Genomic DNA, 11,629 nt, shown 5'->3' with positions numbered 1-11,629 from the left:
GCAAGCAACTAAACAATGCATTTGGGAGCTGTTAGATATGGTTAGTGTCAGAGCCCAGCCTTGGAGGAGATTATAAAACAGGAACGCTGCCTCCCCTCCTGCTGCCTTCCCTTGTCTATTCCAATCCCCCAACTGCAGTGTCTCCTTCCCCTTTGGATGATTGTGCTTCCTGCAGGAGGCCATTCTGGTTTTTGAATCAGGAATCATAAAAGTGAGCGTGGAGCATTGTTTGCCAATGATGACATTTCACGCCCTCAGGGGAAAGAATTTTTCCTAACTGTAGGTTAGGGTCTTCCCACAGAGCTGACTGCAGAGCCACATCATCTGACGTCTAGGATCACATGTTGTATACTCCAGACCTGTCATTATTGGCATTGGTCCATATTCACTCAGGAGCATGTGTATTTACTGCTCATTCATTCAAATATTTATGGAGTGTGTGTACAATGTAAGGCTCAACAGAGAGCATAAATATGAGCTGTGTCAAGGCTCAGATCCCATAAGGAGCCTTCCAGAGAAGGAGAGAATGATGGTAACTCACCAAAAAGTATCAATAATGATGCAATGAGAGTCTAGTAGAGGTTGAACTGTGCAGCCCTCACCCCCCAAAAGAAAGTTATGTGGAGTCCTAACTCCCAGTATCTCAGAATGTGACCTTCTTGGGAGATAGTCTATAGATAACCTAAATGAGATCACTAAGGTAGGCCCTATGCCAATATGACTAGTGTCCTAATATGAAAAGGAAATTTGGACACATAGGTAGTGGGAAGACAGCCATCCACAAGCCAAGGAGAGTAGCCTCTGAAGAAACAAGCCAAGGTACGACACCTTGATTTCAGACTCCTAGCATCCCAAACTGTCAGACACTAAATTTTGTTTTTACATATATGTTTTAGATTTGTTTATTTATTCATGATAGATGTGGAGAGAGAAAGAGAGGCAGAGACATAGGAGGAGGGAGAAGCCGGCTCCACACCGGGAGCCCGACGCGGGACTCGATCCCGGGTCTCCAGGACCACGCCCTGGGCCAAAGGCAGGTGCCAAACCGCTGAGCCACCCAGGGATCCCCCTCAGACACTAAATTTTGGTTGTTTAAGCCACCCAACCTGTGGTGCTCTGTGGCAGCCACTCTAGAAAACTACTACAGAGTGCACACTGGATATCCCAGTTGGAAGAAAGAGGGAGGAGAGTTATCAGGGTAGCTTCCTGGAGGAAGTCCCATGGGGTAGGCCTGGAAGGGCAGGCAGGATTTCCCACTGCAGCTGGGCATCATCAACCCATCAGGCAGAAGCTCCAAAGGGAAGGGACTGGAAAAGGGGAGACAGGGAGGGCCCCAAATCTCCCCACTATGGCATGGGCAGGATGTGGGGAATAACAGGACCTCATGGGTGAAGTGATGCTATGAAAGGGGAACGAAGCTGGAAATGAAGAGGCTGATTGACCCAGAGCAAAGGACACGTTCACGTGTGAAGATGATCTGGCCACACTACCTAGGACTGACTCCTCTGGTCTCTAGGATGCATTGGGCCAAGTGGGCAGCATCCCTTTCTCACAGTGACCTGGTGCATTTGTTTCCAGGACTCATTGGTCTCATCTTTCTTATCTTATACCGTGTGCTAGCACTTCTATCTTGTACCTTTATAGTCACCTAATTAAGGTGTTGAGTCTGTTAAATCTCCTTCCAGTCTAATCTTCTTATAAAGATATCTCTGAAAACTCTCACAGACAGCATAGTATATGGGAAAGGCTGGCTTGGGGTATTTACACAATAATGCCATCTTTTACAAATATCCTGAAACCACAAAGTAGCTCTGCCAACTGTGGCTTTAATCTTAGAAGCTACTGAAGAAGACAAGAAATTATTTTGTTACATTGAAAATATTTACATTTCTGAATCTTGCTCTTCCATTGCTAGTTTAAGTGTGAAATATAAATGCTTTTTAAATGTTGGTCTTTTATTTTCTTTGAGGTCCCCCAACTTTTATTCCATTAAAACAAACTCTTTATCAATGTATTCATGACTTCTAGGCACCTTACAACAATCATGAAATTGCTACTAGAAAACCAACTACATAATTTTTAGAGCAACATTAAAATATAGCAACACTTTACTTGGTCCTTTTAACATATATATATTTGAAAAGCCCTGAAAGATTGATTGGGCATATTGTAGATAAAAGACTGAGGCATGGAAAATGTCAGGGATTTGGCCGAGATGGAAGACCGAGCTATGGCAGAGGCAGTGCAAGGCTGTACCCAGGTTAGGCTGTGCTCCATCTCTATCCAATTATTACTGAATAATCAAGACCAAGGAAAGCCCATTATCTCTTCTATAGGAGGCACTCGGGAGAGTCATTACATGCTGAGTCTTGTACCAGGTGATTTCATCACATCCTGGGAAGCAGCCCCGTGAGGTGCTTGTTATCCCACCATATGGATGAGGAACTCGGAAGCCAAGTTCAATGCTGTCCTCCTGTTGCTAGGAAATGGTAGAGGTTGAACTTGACTCTGCCTCTGATTTCACTGTGGCCTGCTGCCTCCTCATGGCCAAAAGAAAGCAGCTACTAGTTCTCACAACCTCCAACCCAAAGTTTGACTCAAGTATTAGAAAGTACCTCAACTGGCCCACCTGTTCCCTACTACCCATTGCCATTTCTCTTGGAGACTAAGATAACTGGAGATGCTGCTGGCACCACAAACACAACACAGGGAGGGAGGATCACAGAAAGAGGAGCACAGGCTCTGGGGCCTCTCAGACTTCCACCTCCAGCCCTGCCACTTCCAGCTTTGAGCTTGAACAAGTTCCTTAACCTCTCTAGACCTCAGTTTCATTGACCTCGGTAAAATGGGGCCGGTGAGCCAGTCCCTGCCCTTTATGAGGCTGTATGGAATAACAGAATGTGTGCAAAGCACTGTCCTGCCACAGGACAGTTTAATAACACAGGATGGTTGCAATGTTGAAAAGCCTTTGCCCGCATCAGCCAGACCACCCGATGGTACAGCTCACTGGAAAAGCAAGATGCAGAACTCATTGATGCTTGAGCAACCTTGACATTCAGGCTCCTGGGGGCTCAGGGCGGGGCCAGGACTCCACCAGCAGCAATTGTGGCCACTGCCTGCATAGGAACTCCACTGGTGACGCGGCATCACGCCGCTTAGCCAATGTCCAACACTGCCCTCATTTGCAAGACTCCAAACACATCTTAGAAATCTAAAGCTGCTTCACTGACAGTTTTAATTTCATCTTCAGTATGACCCCAGGGGGAGAGAAACAGGCCAGATGTCCTCAAGGGCAATCTAAGCGGGCCCTTCCGTTCTAGGCAGGACCCTTTGTGCTGGGCTCCAGAAGCCCAGAGAGCTGTCAGGAAACTCCCTTCTGGAAGCTGGATGCAGCAAGGGAGGTTCCAATTTCTTCATCCCCAGAGACTGCACTCTGCTGGTTCCCGGGGCGGGGGAGAGAGATGGGCACCCTCTTTCTCTGATTCCTGGGTGCAGAAGGGTTTTGCCTCACCTCGGTTTGGAATTCTGACGGCCTCATCCCCTGGTCTGGGCTTCTATGGGGACAGGGTTCCTTAGGGTGTTCACAATCAGCAATTCTGGTTTAACGTTCCACAGGGGCAGCTGGGTGGGAAACAAGAAGCTGAATCCCCTTGCACTCTAGAAGAAAGGATGTGTAGGCCTATAAAGCAATTCAGGACTTGTGTCCATCATTTGGAGGAACAAATGGAGTTTTTTTTCCATCTCTGTTCACTTGGAGGGAGTAACATATTCAGATGGAATCCCCACGATTGCCTTTGGTACCCAGGTAGGAGCTGTGGCAGGATGATCCAGTGCCTCATGTGGGGCCCTCATAAAGCCATGCTACCTGACTGTGCCCATCCCCTGGTCCCCATCAGCTCCTTCTTTTCCCCTGCCACTCCCCCAAACAAGCAAACCGGCTAAGGGAAAGAATAGTACTTCCTATACAAACACAGATTCTAGGGGCACCTGGGTGGCTCGGTGCTTTAGCATCTGCCTTTGGCTCAGGTTGTGATCCCGGGGTCCTGGAATCGAGTCCTACATTGGGCTTTCTGCAGGGAACCTACTTTTCCCTCTGCCTGTGTCTCTCATGAATAAATTTTTAAGAATCTTTTACAAAGCAAATAGGTCCCCCTGAAACCCACCCCAGGCAGAGAGTTCCCCCCAGCCTCCCCTCCCCCCCCGCCCCCCCCAGGGAGAAAGTCCAGCTTCCATTCGGATTCTAAGACCTCCTTCGCAATGGCTAGTCAGTGAAGACTGAAATTTCTTCATTAACACTCATTTTAATCCAGGGTGAGGTGCTTGCCGTTTATATCCAAATGGTCCTTTGACAGATTTATATTGATTCTGAAATAACCTGTCAGCGGCATTTCTCCAGCTGAAAAAGCCGGAACTCAGAGCGGGGACTGGCGGGAGAAGGAAATCTGGAAATTACAGACGAAAACCGCTGGCAGGCGGCCCAGCCGGCAAGGCCGGGAGAGGAGCTGCATCCCCAGCAGGTGGCGCTGTTGCTCGGCCGCAGACGGAGGAGCCCCAGGGCGCCCCGGGGCTGGGCTGGGCCTGAGCGGGGCAGCGAGCGCCAGGTCTCCGGCCTCGGGCGGGAGGCGCGGGAGGCGTCCTTCCCCCTGAGACCCCAGCTGACCCCGAGTGACCTCACTAGCACGCGCTGATTTGCTTCCAGCACAAAAAAAAAAAAAAACTTAAATCCAGGGGCCCTGGGAGAGGAGTTCCCGTCCTGCCGCCTTTGGATCGGGTCCCTGTCTGGGGCTCCAAGAACGTTTCCAGAAGCACCTCCAGTGAGGCCAGCAGGGCAGGGGCACACGGGGTGGGAAGTGGCACGAATGGAACTGCCCAAGGACCTGGGCTTCCGCGGGCCAGGAGAGTCTTGCTGTGAGACTGTACACACATTTGCATCTGTTTATTTATTTATTTTTATTTTGTTACCTTGTCCACAGCACGAAGGGGATACCCTTCTTACACTCAAGTCAGCCGGTCAGGAAATCTGTCTGCAGATGAAAAGTGCTAACTTCTATTTATCAAATATTTAATTAGCCACCATTGGGGAGTGATTTGTAATAATCTATTCAACTTGCTATAACCAGAGAAAGATGGCATGAGCAGAAAAATTATTTTAAATACAAGTTTTCATAGATTCTGTGCCTGGTCAGGACAATGAGAGAGAACATTCACATTAGCTCTCCATTCCAGTCCTGCTCTCCAGGCGCTGAGGACACAGGCTGCCTTCCCACTGGGCCTGCTGGCCATGACCCCCTCACCCACAGGCCTGGCCCAGGTGCGCGGGGCCCACCACGCTTCTGAGCCCTGCGCTCCTCTCTGTCCCTGCAGGCCTCCTCCCCCTTCCTCCTCCAGCCAGTTCCTTCACGTCCTGTCACAGGCCTTCCCCTCTGCAGCCCTGGCAGGGCTCGGGGAGGAGGAATTAGGTCACATGGAAGACACCGGCACTTTCAAAGGAGAGACACCAAACCGGCTGAGAGTGAAGGTGACTCAGGCATTTCCAGTTGCTTTGAAGATCCGGGCTCCTGGGCCACCAAGACCGTGCTGTTATACTCGTCCATGCAAGCCTCTAAAAGCAAAATCCGTTTTTTTCCCCCACATTCACTTGTTCTGCACACATGTACTGAGCTCCTGCAGCTGGTGTAAGAGCTATCCTAGGCACACATGTTAAAATGGTACAAATGATGGCCTTGGACTCACTGGCAAAGCGTAATTTTCAAAAAACTGAAAGCAAAACCCTCCTCCAGATGCATGGTGAACACAGGTGACATTGGGGGCCTCCAGGAAGCAGGCACCAAGACAGGGTGAGACGCATAAGACAGTATGGGGAGGAACATTTATGGGGGGATGTGAAAAGAGGGGGAGCAGGAGGAGGCAGAGGGAGCCTCCCAGTGGTGATGGAGGCCTGCACCTGGGACGGGAGGAGGGAAGGAGGATGAGGAGAGCAAGCTGTAGTGTCAGGGGTAGCACTGAGGGATTTTGGCCAGCCCATAGGGAGCCCCGCAGCTGCTCTTTCAGGACATGGGCAGAAATGGCCAGGCCCCAGGACACCCTGGGCTGGGTCACTGGCCGGGCCTGATCATGGCCCGAAGGCTAGGGCGCACCCAGAAGGCGCTGAGCCTAGAAGCTGCCAGCAGTCCACACCCTGAGCAGCGGGCCGCCAGGCCCACCATGGCCATGTCGAAGACTTAACTTAAATCATTAAATGGTCAATGATGGAGCTAAGCAACACGATAAAAACATTAGTTCAGGAGAGGCTAGGAGAAAAAACATATACATATATGCAGACGCATGTCTGTTCCTGTCTATGCACAGCGGGGAGACAGTGGGGAAAGGAGTAAGGGAATCAGATTTCAAAACAGGCTCATGTCCCACAAGGTAATAAAACCATTAACATTGGCAATTCCTCTTTCGTACCAGTCAGAAATCATTTGCACCTCTCCTGGACAAAAATCATTCATAGTTTATCTGTTTCCTACAGATGAACATTTAACATTAGAGTCTGAGCCCTCATCAGTAGCAAGCTGTGATCGGACAAGAGAGTGCTCCCTCGTGATGGAAAGGGAGGTGGGCGGGGGGTGGGGGTGACTGGGTGACAGGCACTGAGGGGGGCACTTAATGGGATTAGCACTGGGTGTTATGCTATATGTTGGCAAATTGAACTCCAATAAAAAAAAATTCTTTTTAAAACTGAAAAAAAAAAAAAGAGAGAGAGTGCTCCCTCGAGAGGTACAGAGGGCAGGTGGGCCTACCGGGTGATGCGTCACTGCTACGGGCAAGAAGTTATCTTTGTACTTCACCTCTGAGTTTTGGATAATTATTATCTCCTTGAGGAGCTTACATTCTAGTGGAAGAAAGACAGAAGTAAGAAGAGATACCTAAAACTTTACATGACAAATGCTACCACAAGGGCCAGCCCACAAGAGGGCCACCAGACTCAGCCCGGGGCGTGGGGACACAGGGCTGCCCCAGGAAATGGCACTCGACAGAAGCCAGTAGTGTGGTAGAGTTAACCAGGTGCAGGGCTGGGGTGGGTACAAGGACAGGAGAAGTCAACACTAAGGCTCTGAAGGGGCACCTCTGAGAATTGCAAATAGTTTCCGAGGGCTGAGGGTGAGCAGGGGATGGTCCTGGGACTGGAGCAAGCCATGAGACGAGTGGGGACACGGGTGAACTATCTTGTGCCCCATGCTCAGGTGTGGGGATTTTTATCCTGAATGCAATGAGGAGTCGCTGAAATATCTGAAGCATCAATGTTTGATAAAGACCACTCTGGCTGGAGTGTGGAAAGGAGATTGGAGGACACTAAAACTAGAATGGCAGGTGGGCCATGAGGCTGTTGTGATCTAGGTAGGAGGTGATGGTGGCCCAAACTTGGGGGGTGGGGACAGGGGAACCTAGCAGATTATGTGTCACACACCCAGGCTATGGGGACATTCGGGGAGCTGGGCTGGCCTGGCCCCCCACCCACGCAGGTTACTGTCGCTGTTCAGAAGGCTTCTTGGTCAGCCACATGAAGGATGCCGGGCCGAGAAAGAGACACACGAGCCTCAAAGTCCTCTGCAGCTACGGAAACGGTGCGCAGGCACACAGGCTCAGAACCAATCCGACTCCCTCATTCATTCAATAAGCATGTACTGCCCACCTACTGTGCTGGGCCCCGTCTGGACTCCAGACATAAAGAGTTGAGCAAGAGCCAACGCTCTCAAGGAGCTTGCCTACTAGTGGGGGCCACACAACAAACCATAAACACAAACGGACCTGGTTTAATTTCACTGAGCTTCCTGCATCTGTGGTTTGCTCTACGTCATTAATTTTTTGGAGGTTGCTGGCCATTATTACTTCAAATATTTGTTCTGTTCATTCTCTTTTCTCCTTCTGGTATTCTGATCATGTGTCAGTGACATCATTTGTAATTGTCCCAAGGTTTTTGGATGTTCTGGGGTTTTTCCCCCATTGTACTTACATTGATACATCTTCAAGCTCGTTGATTCCTCACTCAGCTCTGTTGAATGTACTGATGAACTCATTAAGGGCGTTCTCCGGGTCCAGGGCTTCCTCTGAGGCTTCCTTATCTCTCTGCTTACATTCCCCAGCTGTTCTTACACGTAATCTACTTTTTCTAGTACAGCCCTTAACAGATTAAGCATCATTACTTTAAATTCCCAAAGTGATCATTCTTAACATCTGTGCTATTTCTGAGTCTCATTTTGATGCTGCCTTTGTCTCCAGACTGTGGGTTTCCTTGGGTTTGGTGATTTTCTTGTTGTTGTTGAAAGCAGGAGATGCTGTACTGAGTAATAGGAACCAAGGTAGTAAATAGGCCTCTTCCGGAAAGATTTGTGATAATCTGCCTAGGACAGGGCAGACTTGTCTAATGTTTTCTGTAGCTATAGTTGCCAGAGACTCTAGCATCTTTGTGTCTGCTTTTTGTCTTCCCTCCTGACTTTGGGCTCCCCTAAGTACTCCTCCTCAGAGAGCCGGGGGTTGGTATGGGGTTATTCTATTACCGTTCCTATACAGGCCGGCCCTGCTGGCCTAGGGAAGGGGGAGAGGGCTACCATCTTCCAATCCAATCTCAGCCCTGTAGTGGGCATGGGCTTCTGGTCTGTGGTCTTCCTGAATGGTGAGGTGGGGCAGGAGGGCTACCTTTCCCCTGACGTTAGGCCTTCCTTATGGAGAATGCTCTGGTACATTCACAAGGATGGCTCTTTACCCCAGCCAGAGCCAGGGATCTTTCCCAGGTCTTTCCAGAAGAACCTGAATTCCTAGAGCTAGAGCCCAGAAAGTGTGGGGTCTCCCCAAAACTGCTGTCCCTGGGAATTTGTTGTTCTCACATTAGCCTACACTCAGTCTCTGCAATTTGTCACTTTTTCAAATTCCTCCCAATTCACGGGGCCAGTGGCTTCTGCTCCTGCTTTTGGCTGTGACTCTGCAGATTCCAGGGCAGGGGCTGGCCCAGAAACCTCAGTTCTCTAATGAGTACAAAAAAGTCATTAATTTTCAGTCTGTCCAGCTTTTCTCATTGTAAGGCTGGGAGTGACAACCCCCAAGCTCTTTACAAGTTGGAGCTAAAACTGGAAATCTGTAAGTAACTTACTTTCAGATAATGATAAGGGTTAGAGAACCAACTGGGGATGGGGAAGGGTTACTGCAAGATCATGAGAAGTATCTAGGAGGGTATGCAGAAGAGATGCGAATGCAGCAGGGGCGGCCTCCCGAAAAGCTAGGGGAGGGTGTTCAGGCACAGGGCCGGCAGGTGGAAGGTCTCAGTACTGTAAAAAGTTACGTGTGGCTAGAGGCCAGGCAGAGGGAGAGTGGAGGGTGAAATTGGGCAGGCATCAGACGGGAAGACATGCAGGTTCATCCTCATTGCTGTGGGAAGCCATTAAGCAGGAAAACCTTGTGGTGGAACTTACATTTGCTAATTATCCCTCTGGCTGCAGAGTCCATATGTCTGGGTTTGCCCAACAAATTCCTGATTTATGCCTTTTACTTGGTGTAATCACTTATGGCCCCTCTTTTCGCTTTCCAAAGTGTTGGGATTCAGACAAGAAGTCACAAGATCTCCCCGACTCTGGCCACAAGACGGAGATATAGGGACAGCCATTGTGGCAGCTGAGAAATCAGTTGGGAGTGAATGTGGTGAGGTGGGCAAGCGATGGTAGATACCTGGACGGCTGGGGGAAACTGATGCCCTTGGGATGTGTTACAGAGATGTGACCAGCAAGACAGCTACTAGACTGAGGGGTTGGTGGGCAGGGAAAGAGGGGGTCAGGGATTCAGGTCATTGTGAATGACTCTCTCAGCCCAACACGTAGATGGGCCATTGTTTGGCTTCCATTCCCACATCTATCTCCCTAATTCAAGGCTTCATTTCTCACCTGATTTCAGATCTCCCCTCCATTACCCATGGGCATTTGGCATCATCTCCACAACCTGTGGTCCCACAGCCCAGGTCAAGAGCAAATACCTTCCTTTGGCAACAACAACCCTTCAAATGACCTTCCCCCATTTCCCACATGAACACCCACCACTTCCACATCTCTCCATCCTTTAGGCCACTCAGAGCCTCCGTTTGGGGTCCCCTCCTGGTATCTCTGCCAGAGGAAATTCTCGCCCTGTAGGGGGCTTTTGTGGTGCCTCCTCAGCCAGCTACCATCCTCTTCTCTGAATGACCAAGACCCCCAAATCTTACCTCTTTTTAGGCCCTTAAGTATTCTACCTTCTAGAACAGTCATTTGTGTATTTACCTTCACTCTTGAAGTAGTTGTGAGCCTTTGAGGCAAAGAACAATGTTTTGCTGATTTTAAATCCTTCAGGCACATCATGAAACCCAACTCTGTGTGGAGTTGACTATACTAGCCCCAGTAAAAGGCTGCTGCTGGTTTTGTTGGTTTGACCCTGTCAGGTTTACTCCTTGACTTCGCCATGATGCAACCAAGTGGAAAGTTGGTCATGGGCTCCTCACCCAGAACCAGGAATGGGATCCATGCAGGGCAGACAGCCCAGACTTGGCCCCAGGGTTTGCCCTGGCATTCAGGACTGGTGGTGAGAGCCAGGTAAGGAGACAATCCTACCACTCAGTAGCTGTGCACTTTGGGCCACTCACTTAACCCATGTCTGAAGTTTCTTATCTTCAAAGCAAAGGTAATAATAATGCTTGAGCAGGGATGCGGGGACGACCACACAAGACAAAGCACATAGGGTGCTTAGCACAGTCTGATTTATCACTCAAGTGACCAATGGAAAGGAAGCCATAGAGAAAATTGTGACTAAAGCTGTTGATGGTCTTTGATCATTTTACTAAGTATTTTTATATTTTTGTTGATAACAACTTGGAGAAGGGGTGTGGGACAAGCACAGCTGGCAGGCATATAAAAGAATACAACTCCTCTGAACAGCAATTTACCAAGAACCTTCAAAGTGCTATCATCTGACCAGTAACTCCATGGAGGAGATTCCGGGGAATCTATATCATAAAAACTCACAAAAATGCAGAAAAGGCTGGTACCAAAAATATTAATCCCAGAGTTATTTGCTGCAGCTGAAAATTGGAATTGAGCAACTATTGTACAAGGAAATATTTAAGCAAAGTTTTGCATGATGTCAAGATGTAGTTAGGAAAAGCATACTTACAAAGAACTTTTTGATGACTAGTGAAATGTGTATCATATTAAGTGAGAAAACCAGACTACAAAAAATTTGATGTACATGAACATAGTGATGTAAAAAGTATGTATATAAAGAAGAGTATGCAATATATGAAAGTGTGAGTATTGGGTTGCCTCCAAGTGATGAGATTACAAACGTTTTAATTTTCCTTTTTAGATAGTTTCTAAAAAGGAGAATGTACTTCTCTAATCAGAAAGAAAAGTCACACTATTCTAAAAGATGCTTGATAGGGGCACCTGGGTGGCTCCATTGGTTAAGCATCTGATAATGATCTCAGGGTTCTGAGATTGAGCCTGCTCAACAGGAGCCTACCCCTCCCGCCGTTCATACTCTCTCTCTCTCTCTCTGCATCTCTCTCAAATAAATAAATAAAAACTTGAAACAAAAATGGCACTTGATAACTGATCGATTGATCATCGTG

The sequence above is a fragment of the Canis lupus genome, chromosome 2 (genome assembly GCF_011100685.1).
Source record: "Canis lupus familiaris isolate Mischka breed German Shepherd chromosome 2, alternate assembly UU_Cfam_GSD_1.0, whole genome shotgun sequence".
In the NCBI taxonomy this organism is placed as follows: Eukaryota; Metazoa; Chordata; class Mammalia; order Carnivora; family Canidae; genus Canis; species Canis lupus.
The sequence above is the reverse complement of the archived record's forward strand: the minus strand, read 5'-3'. Positions refer to the sequence as shown.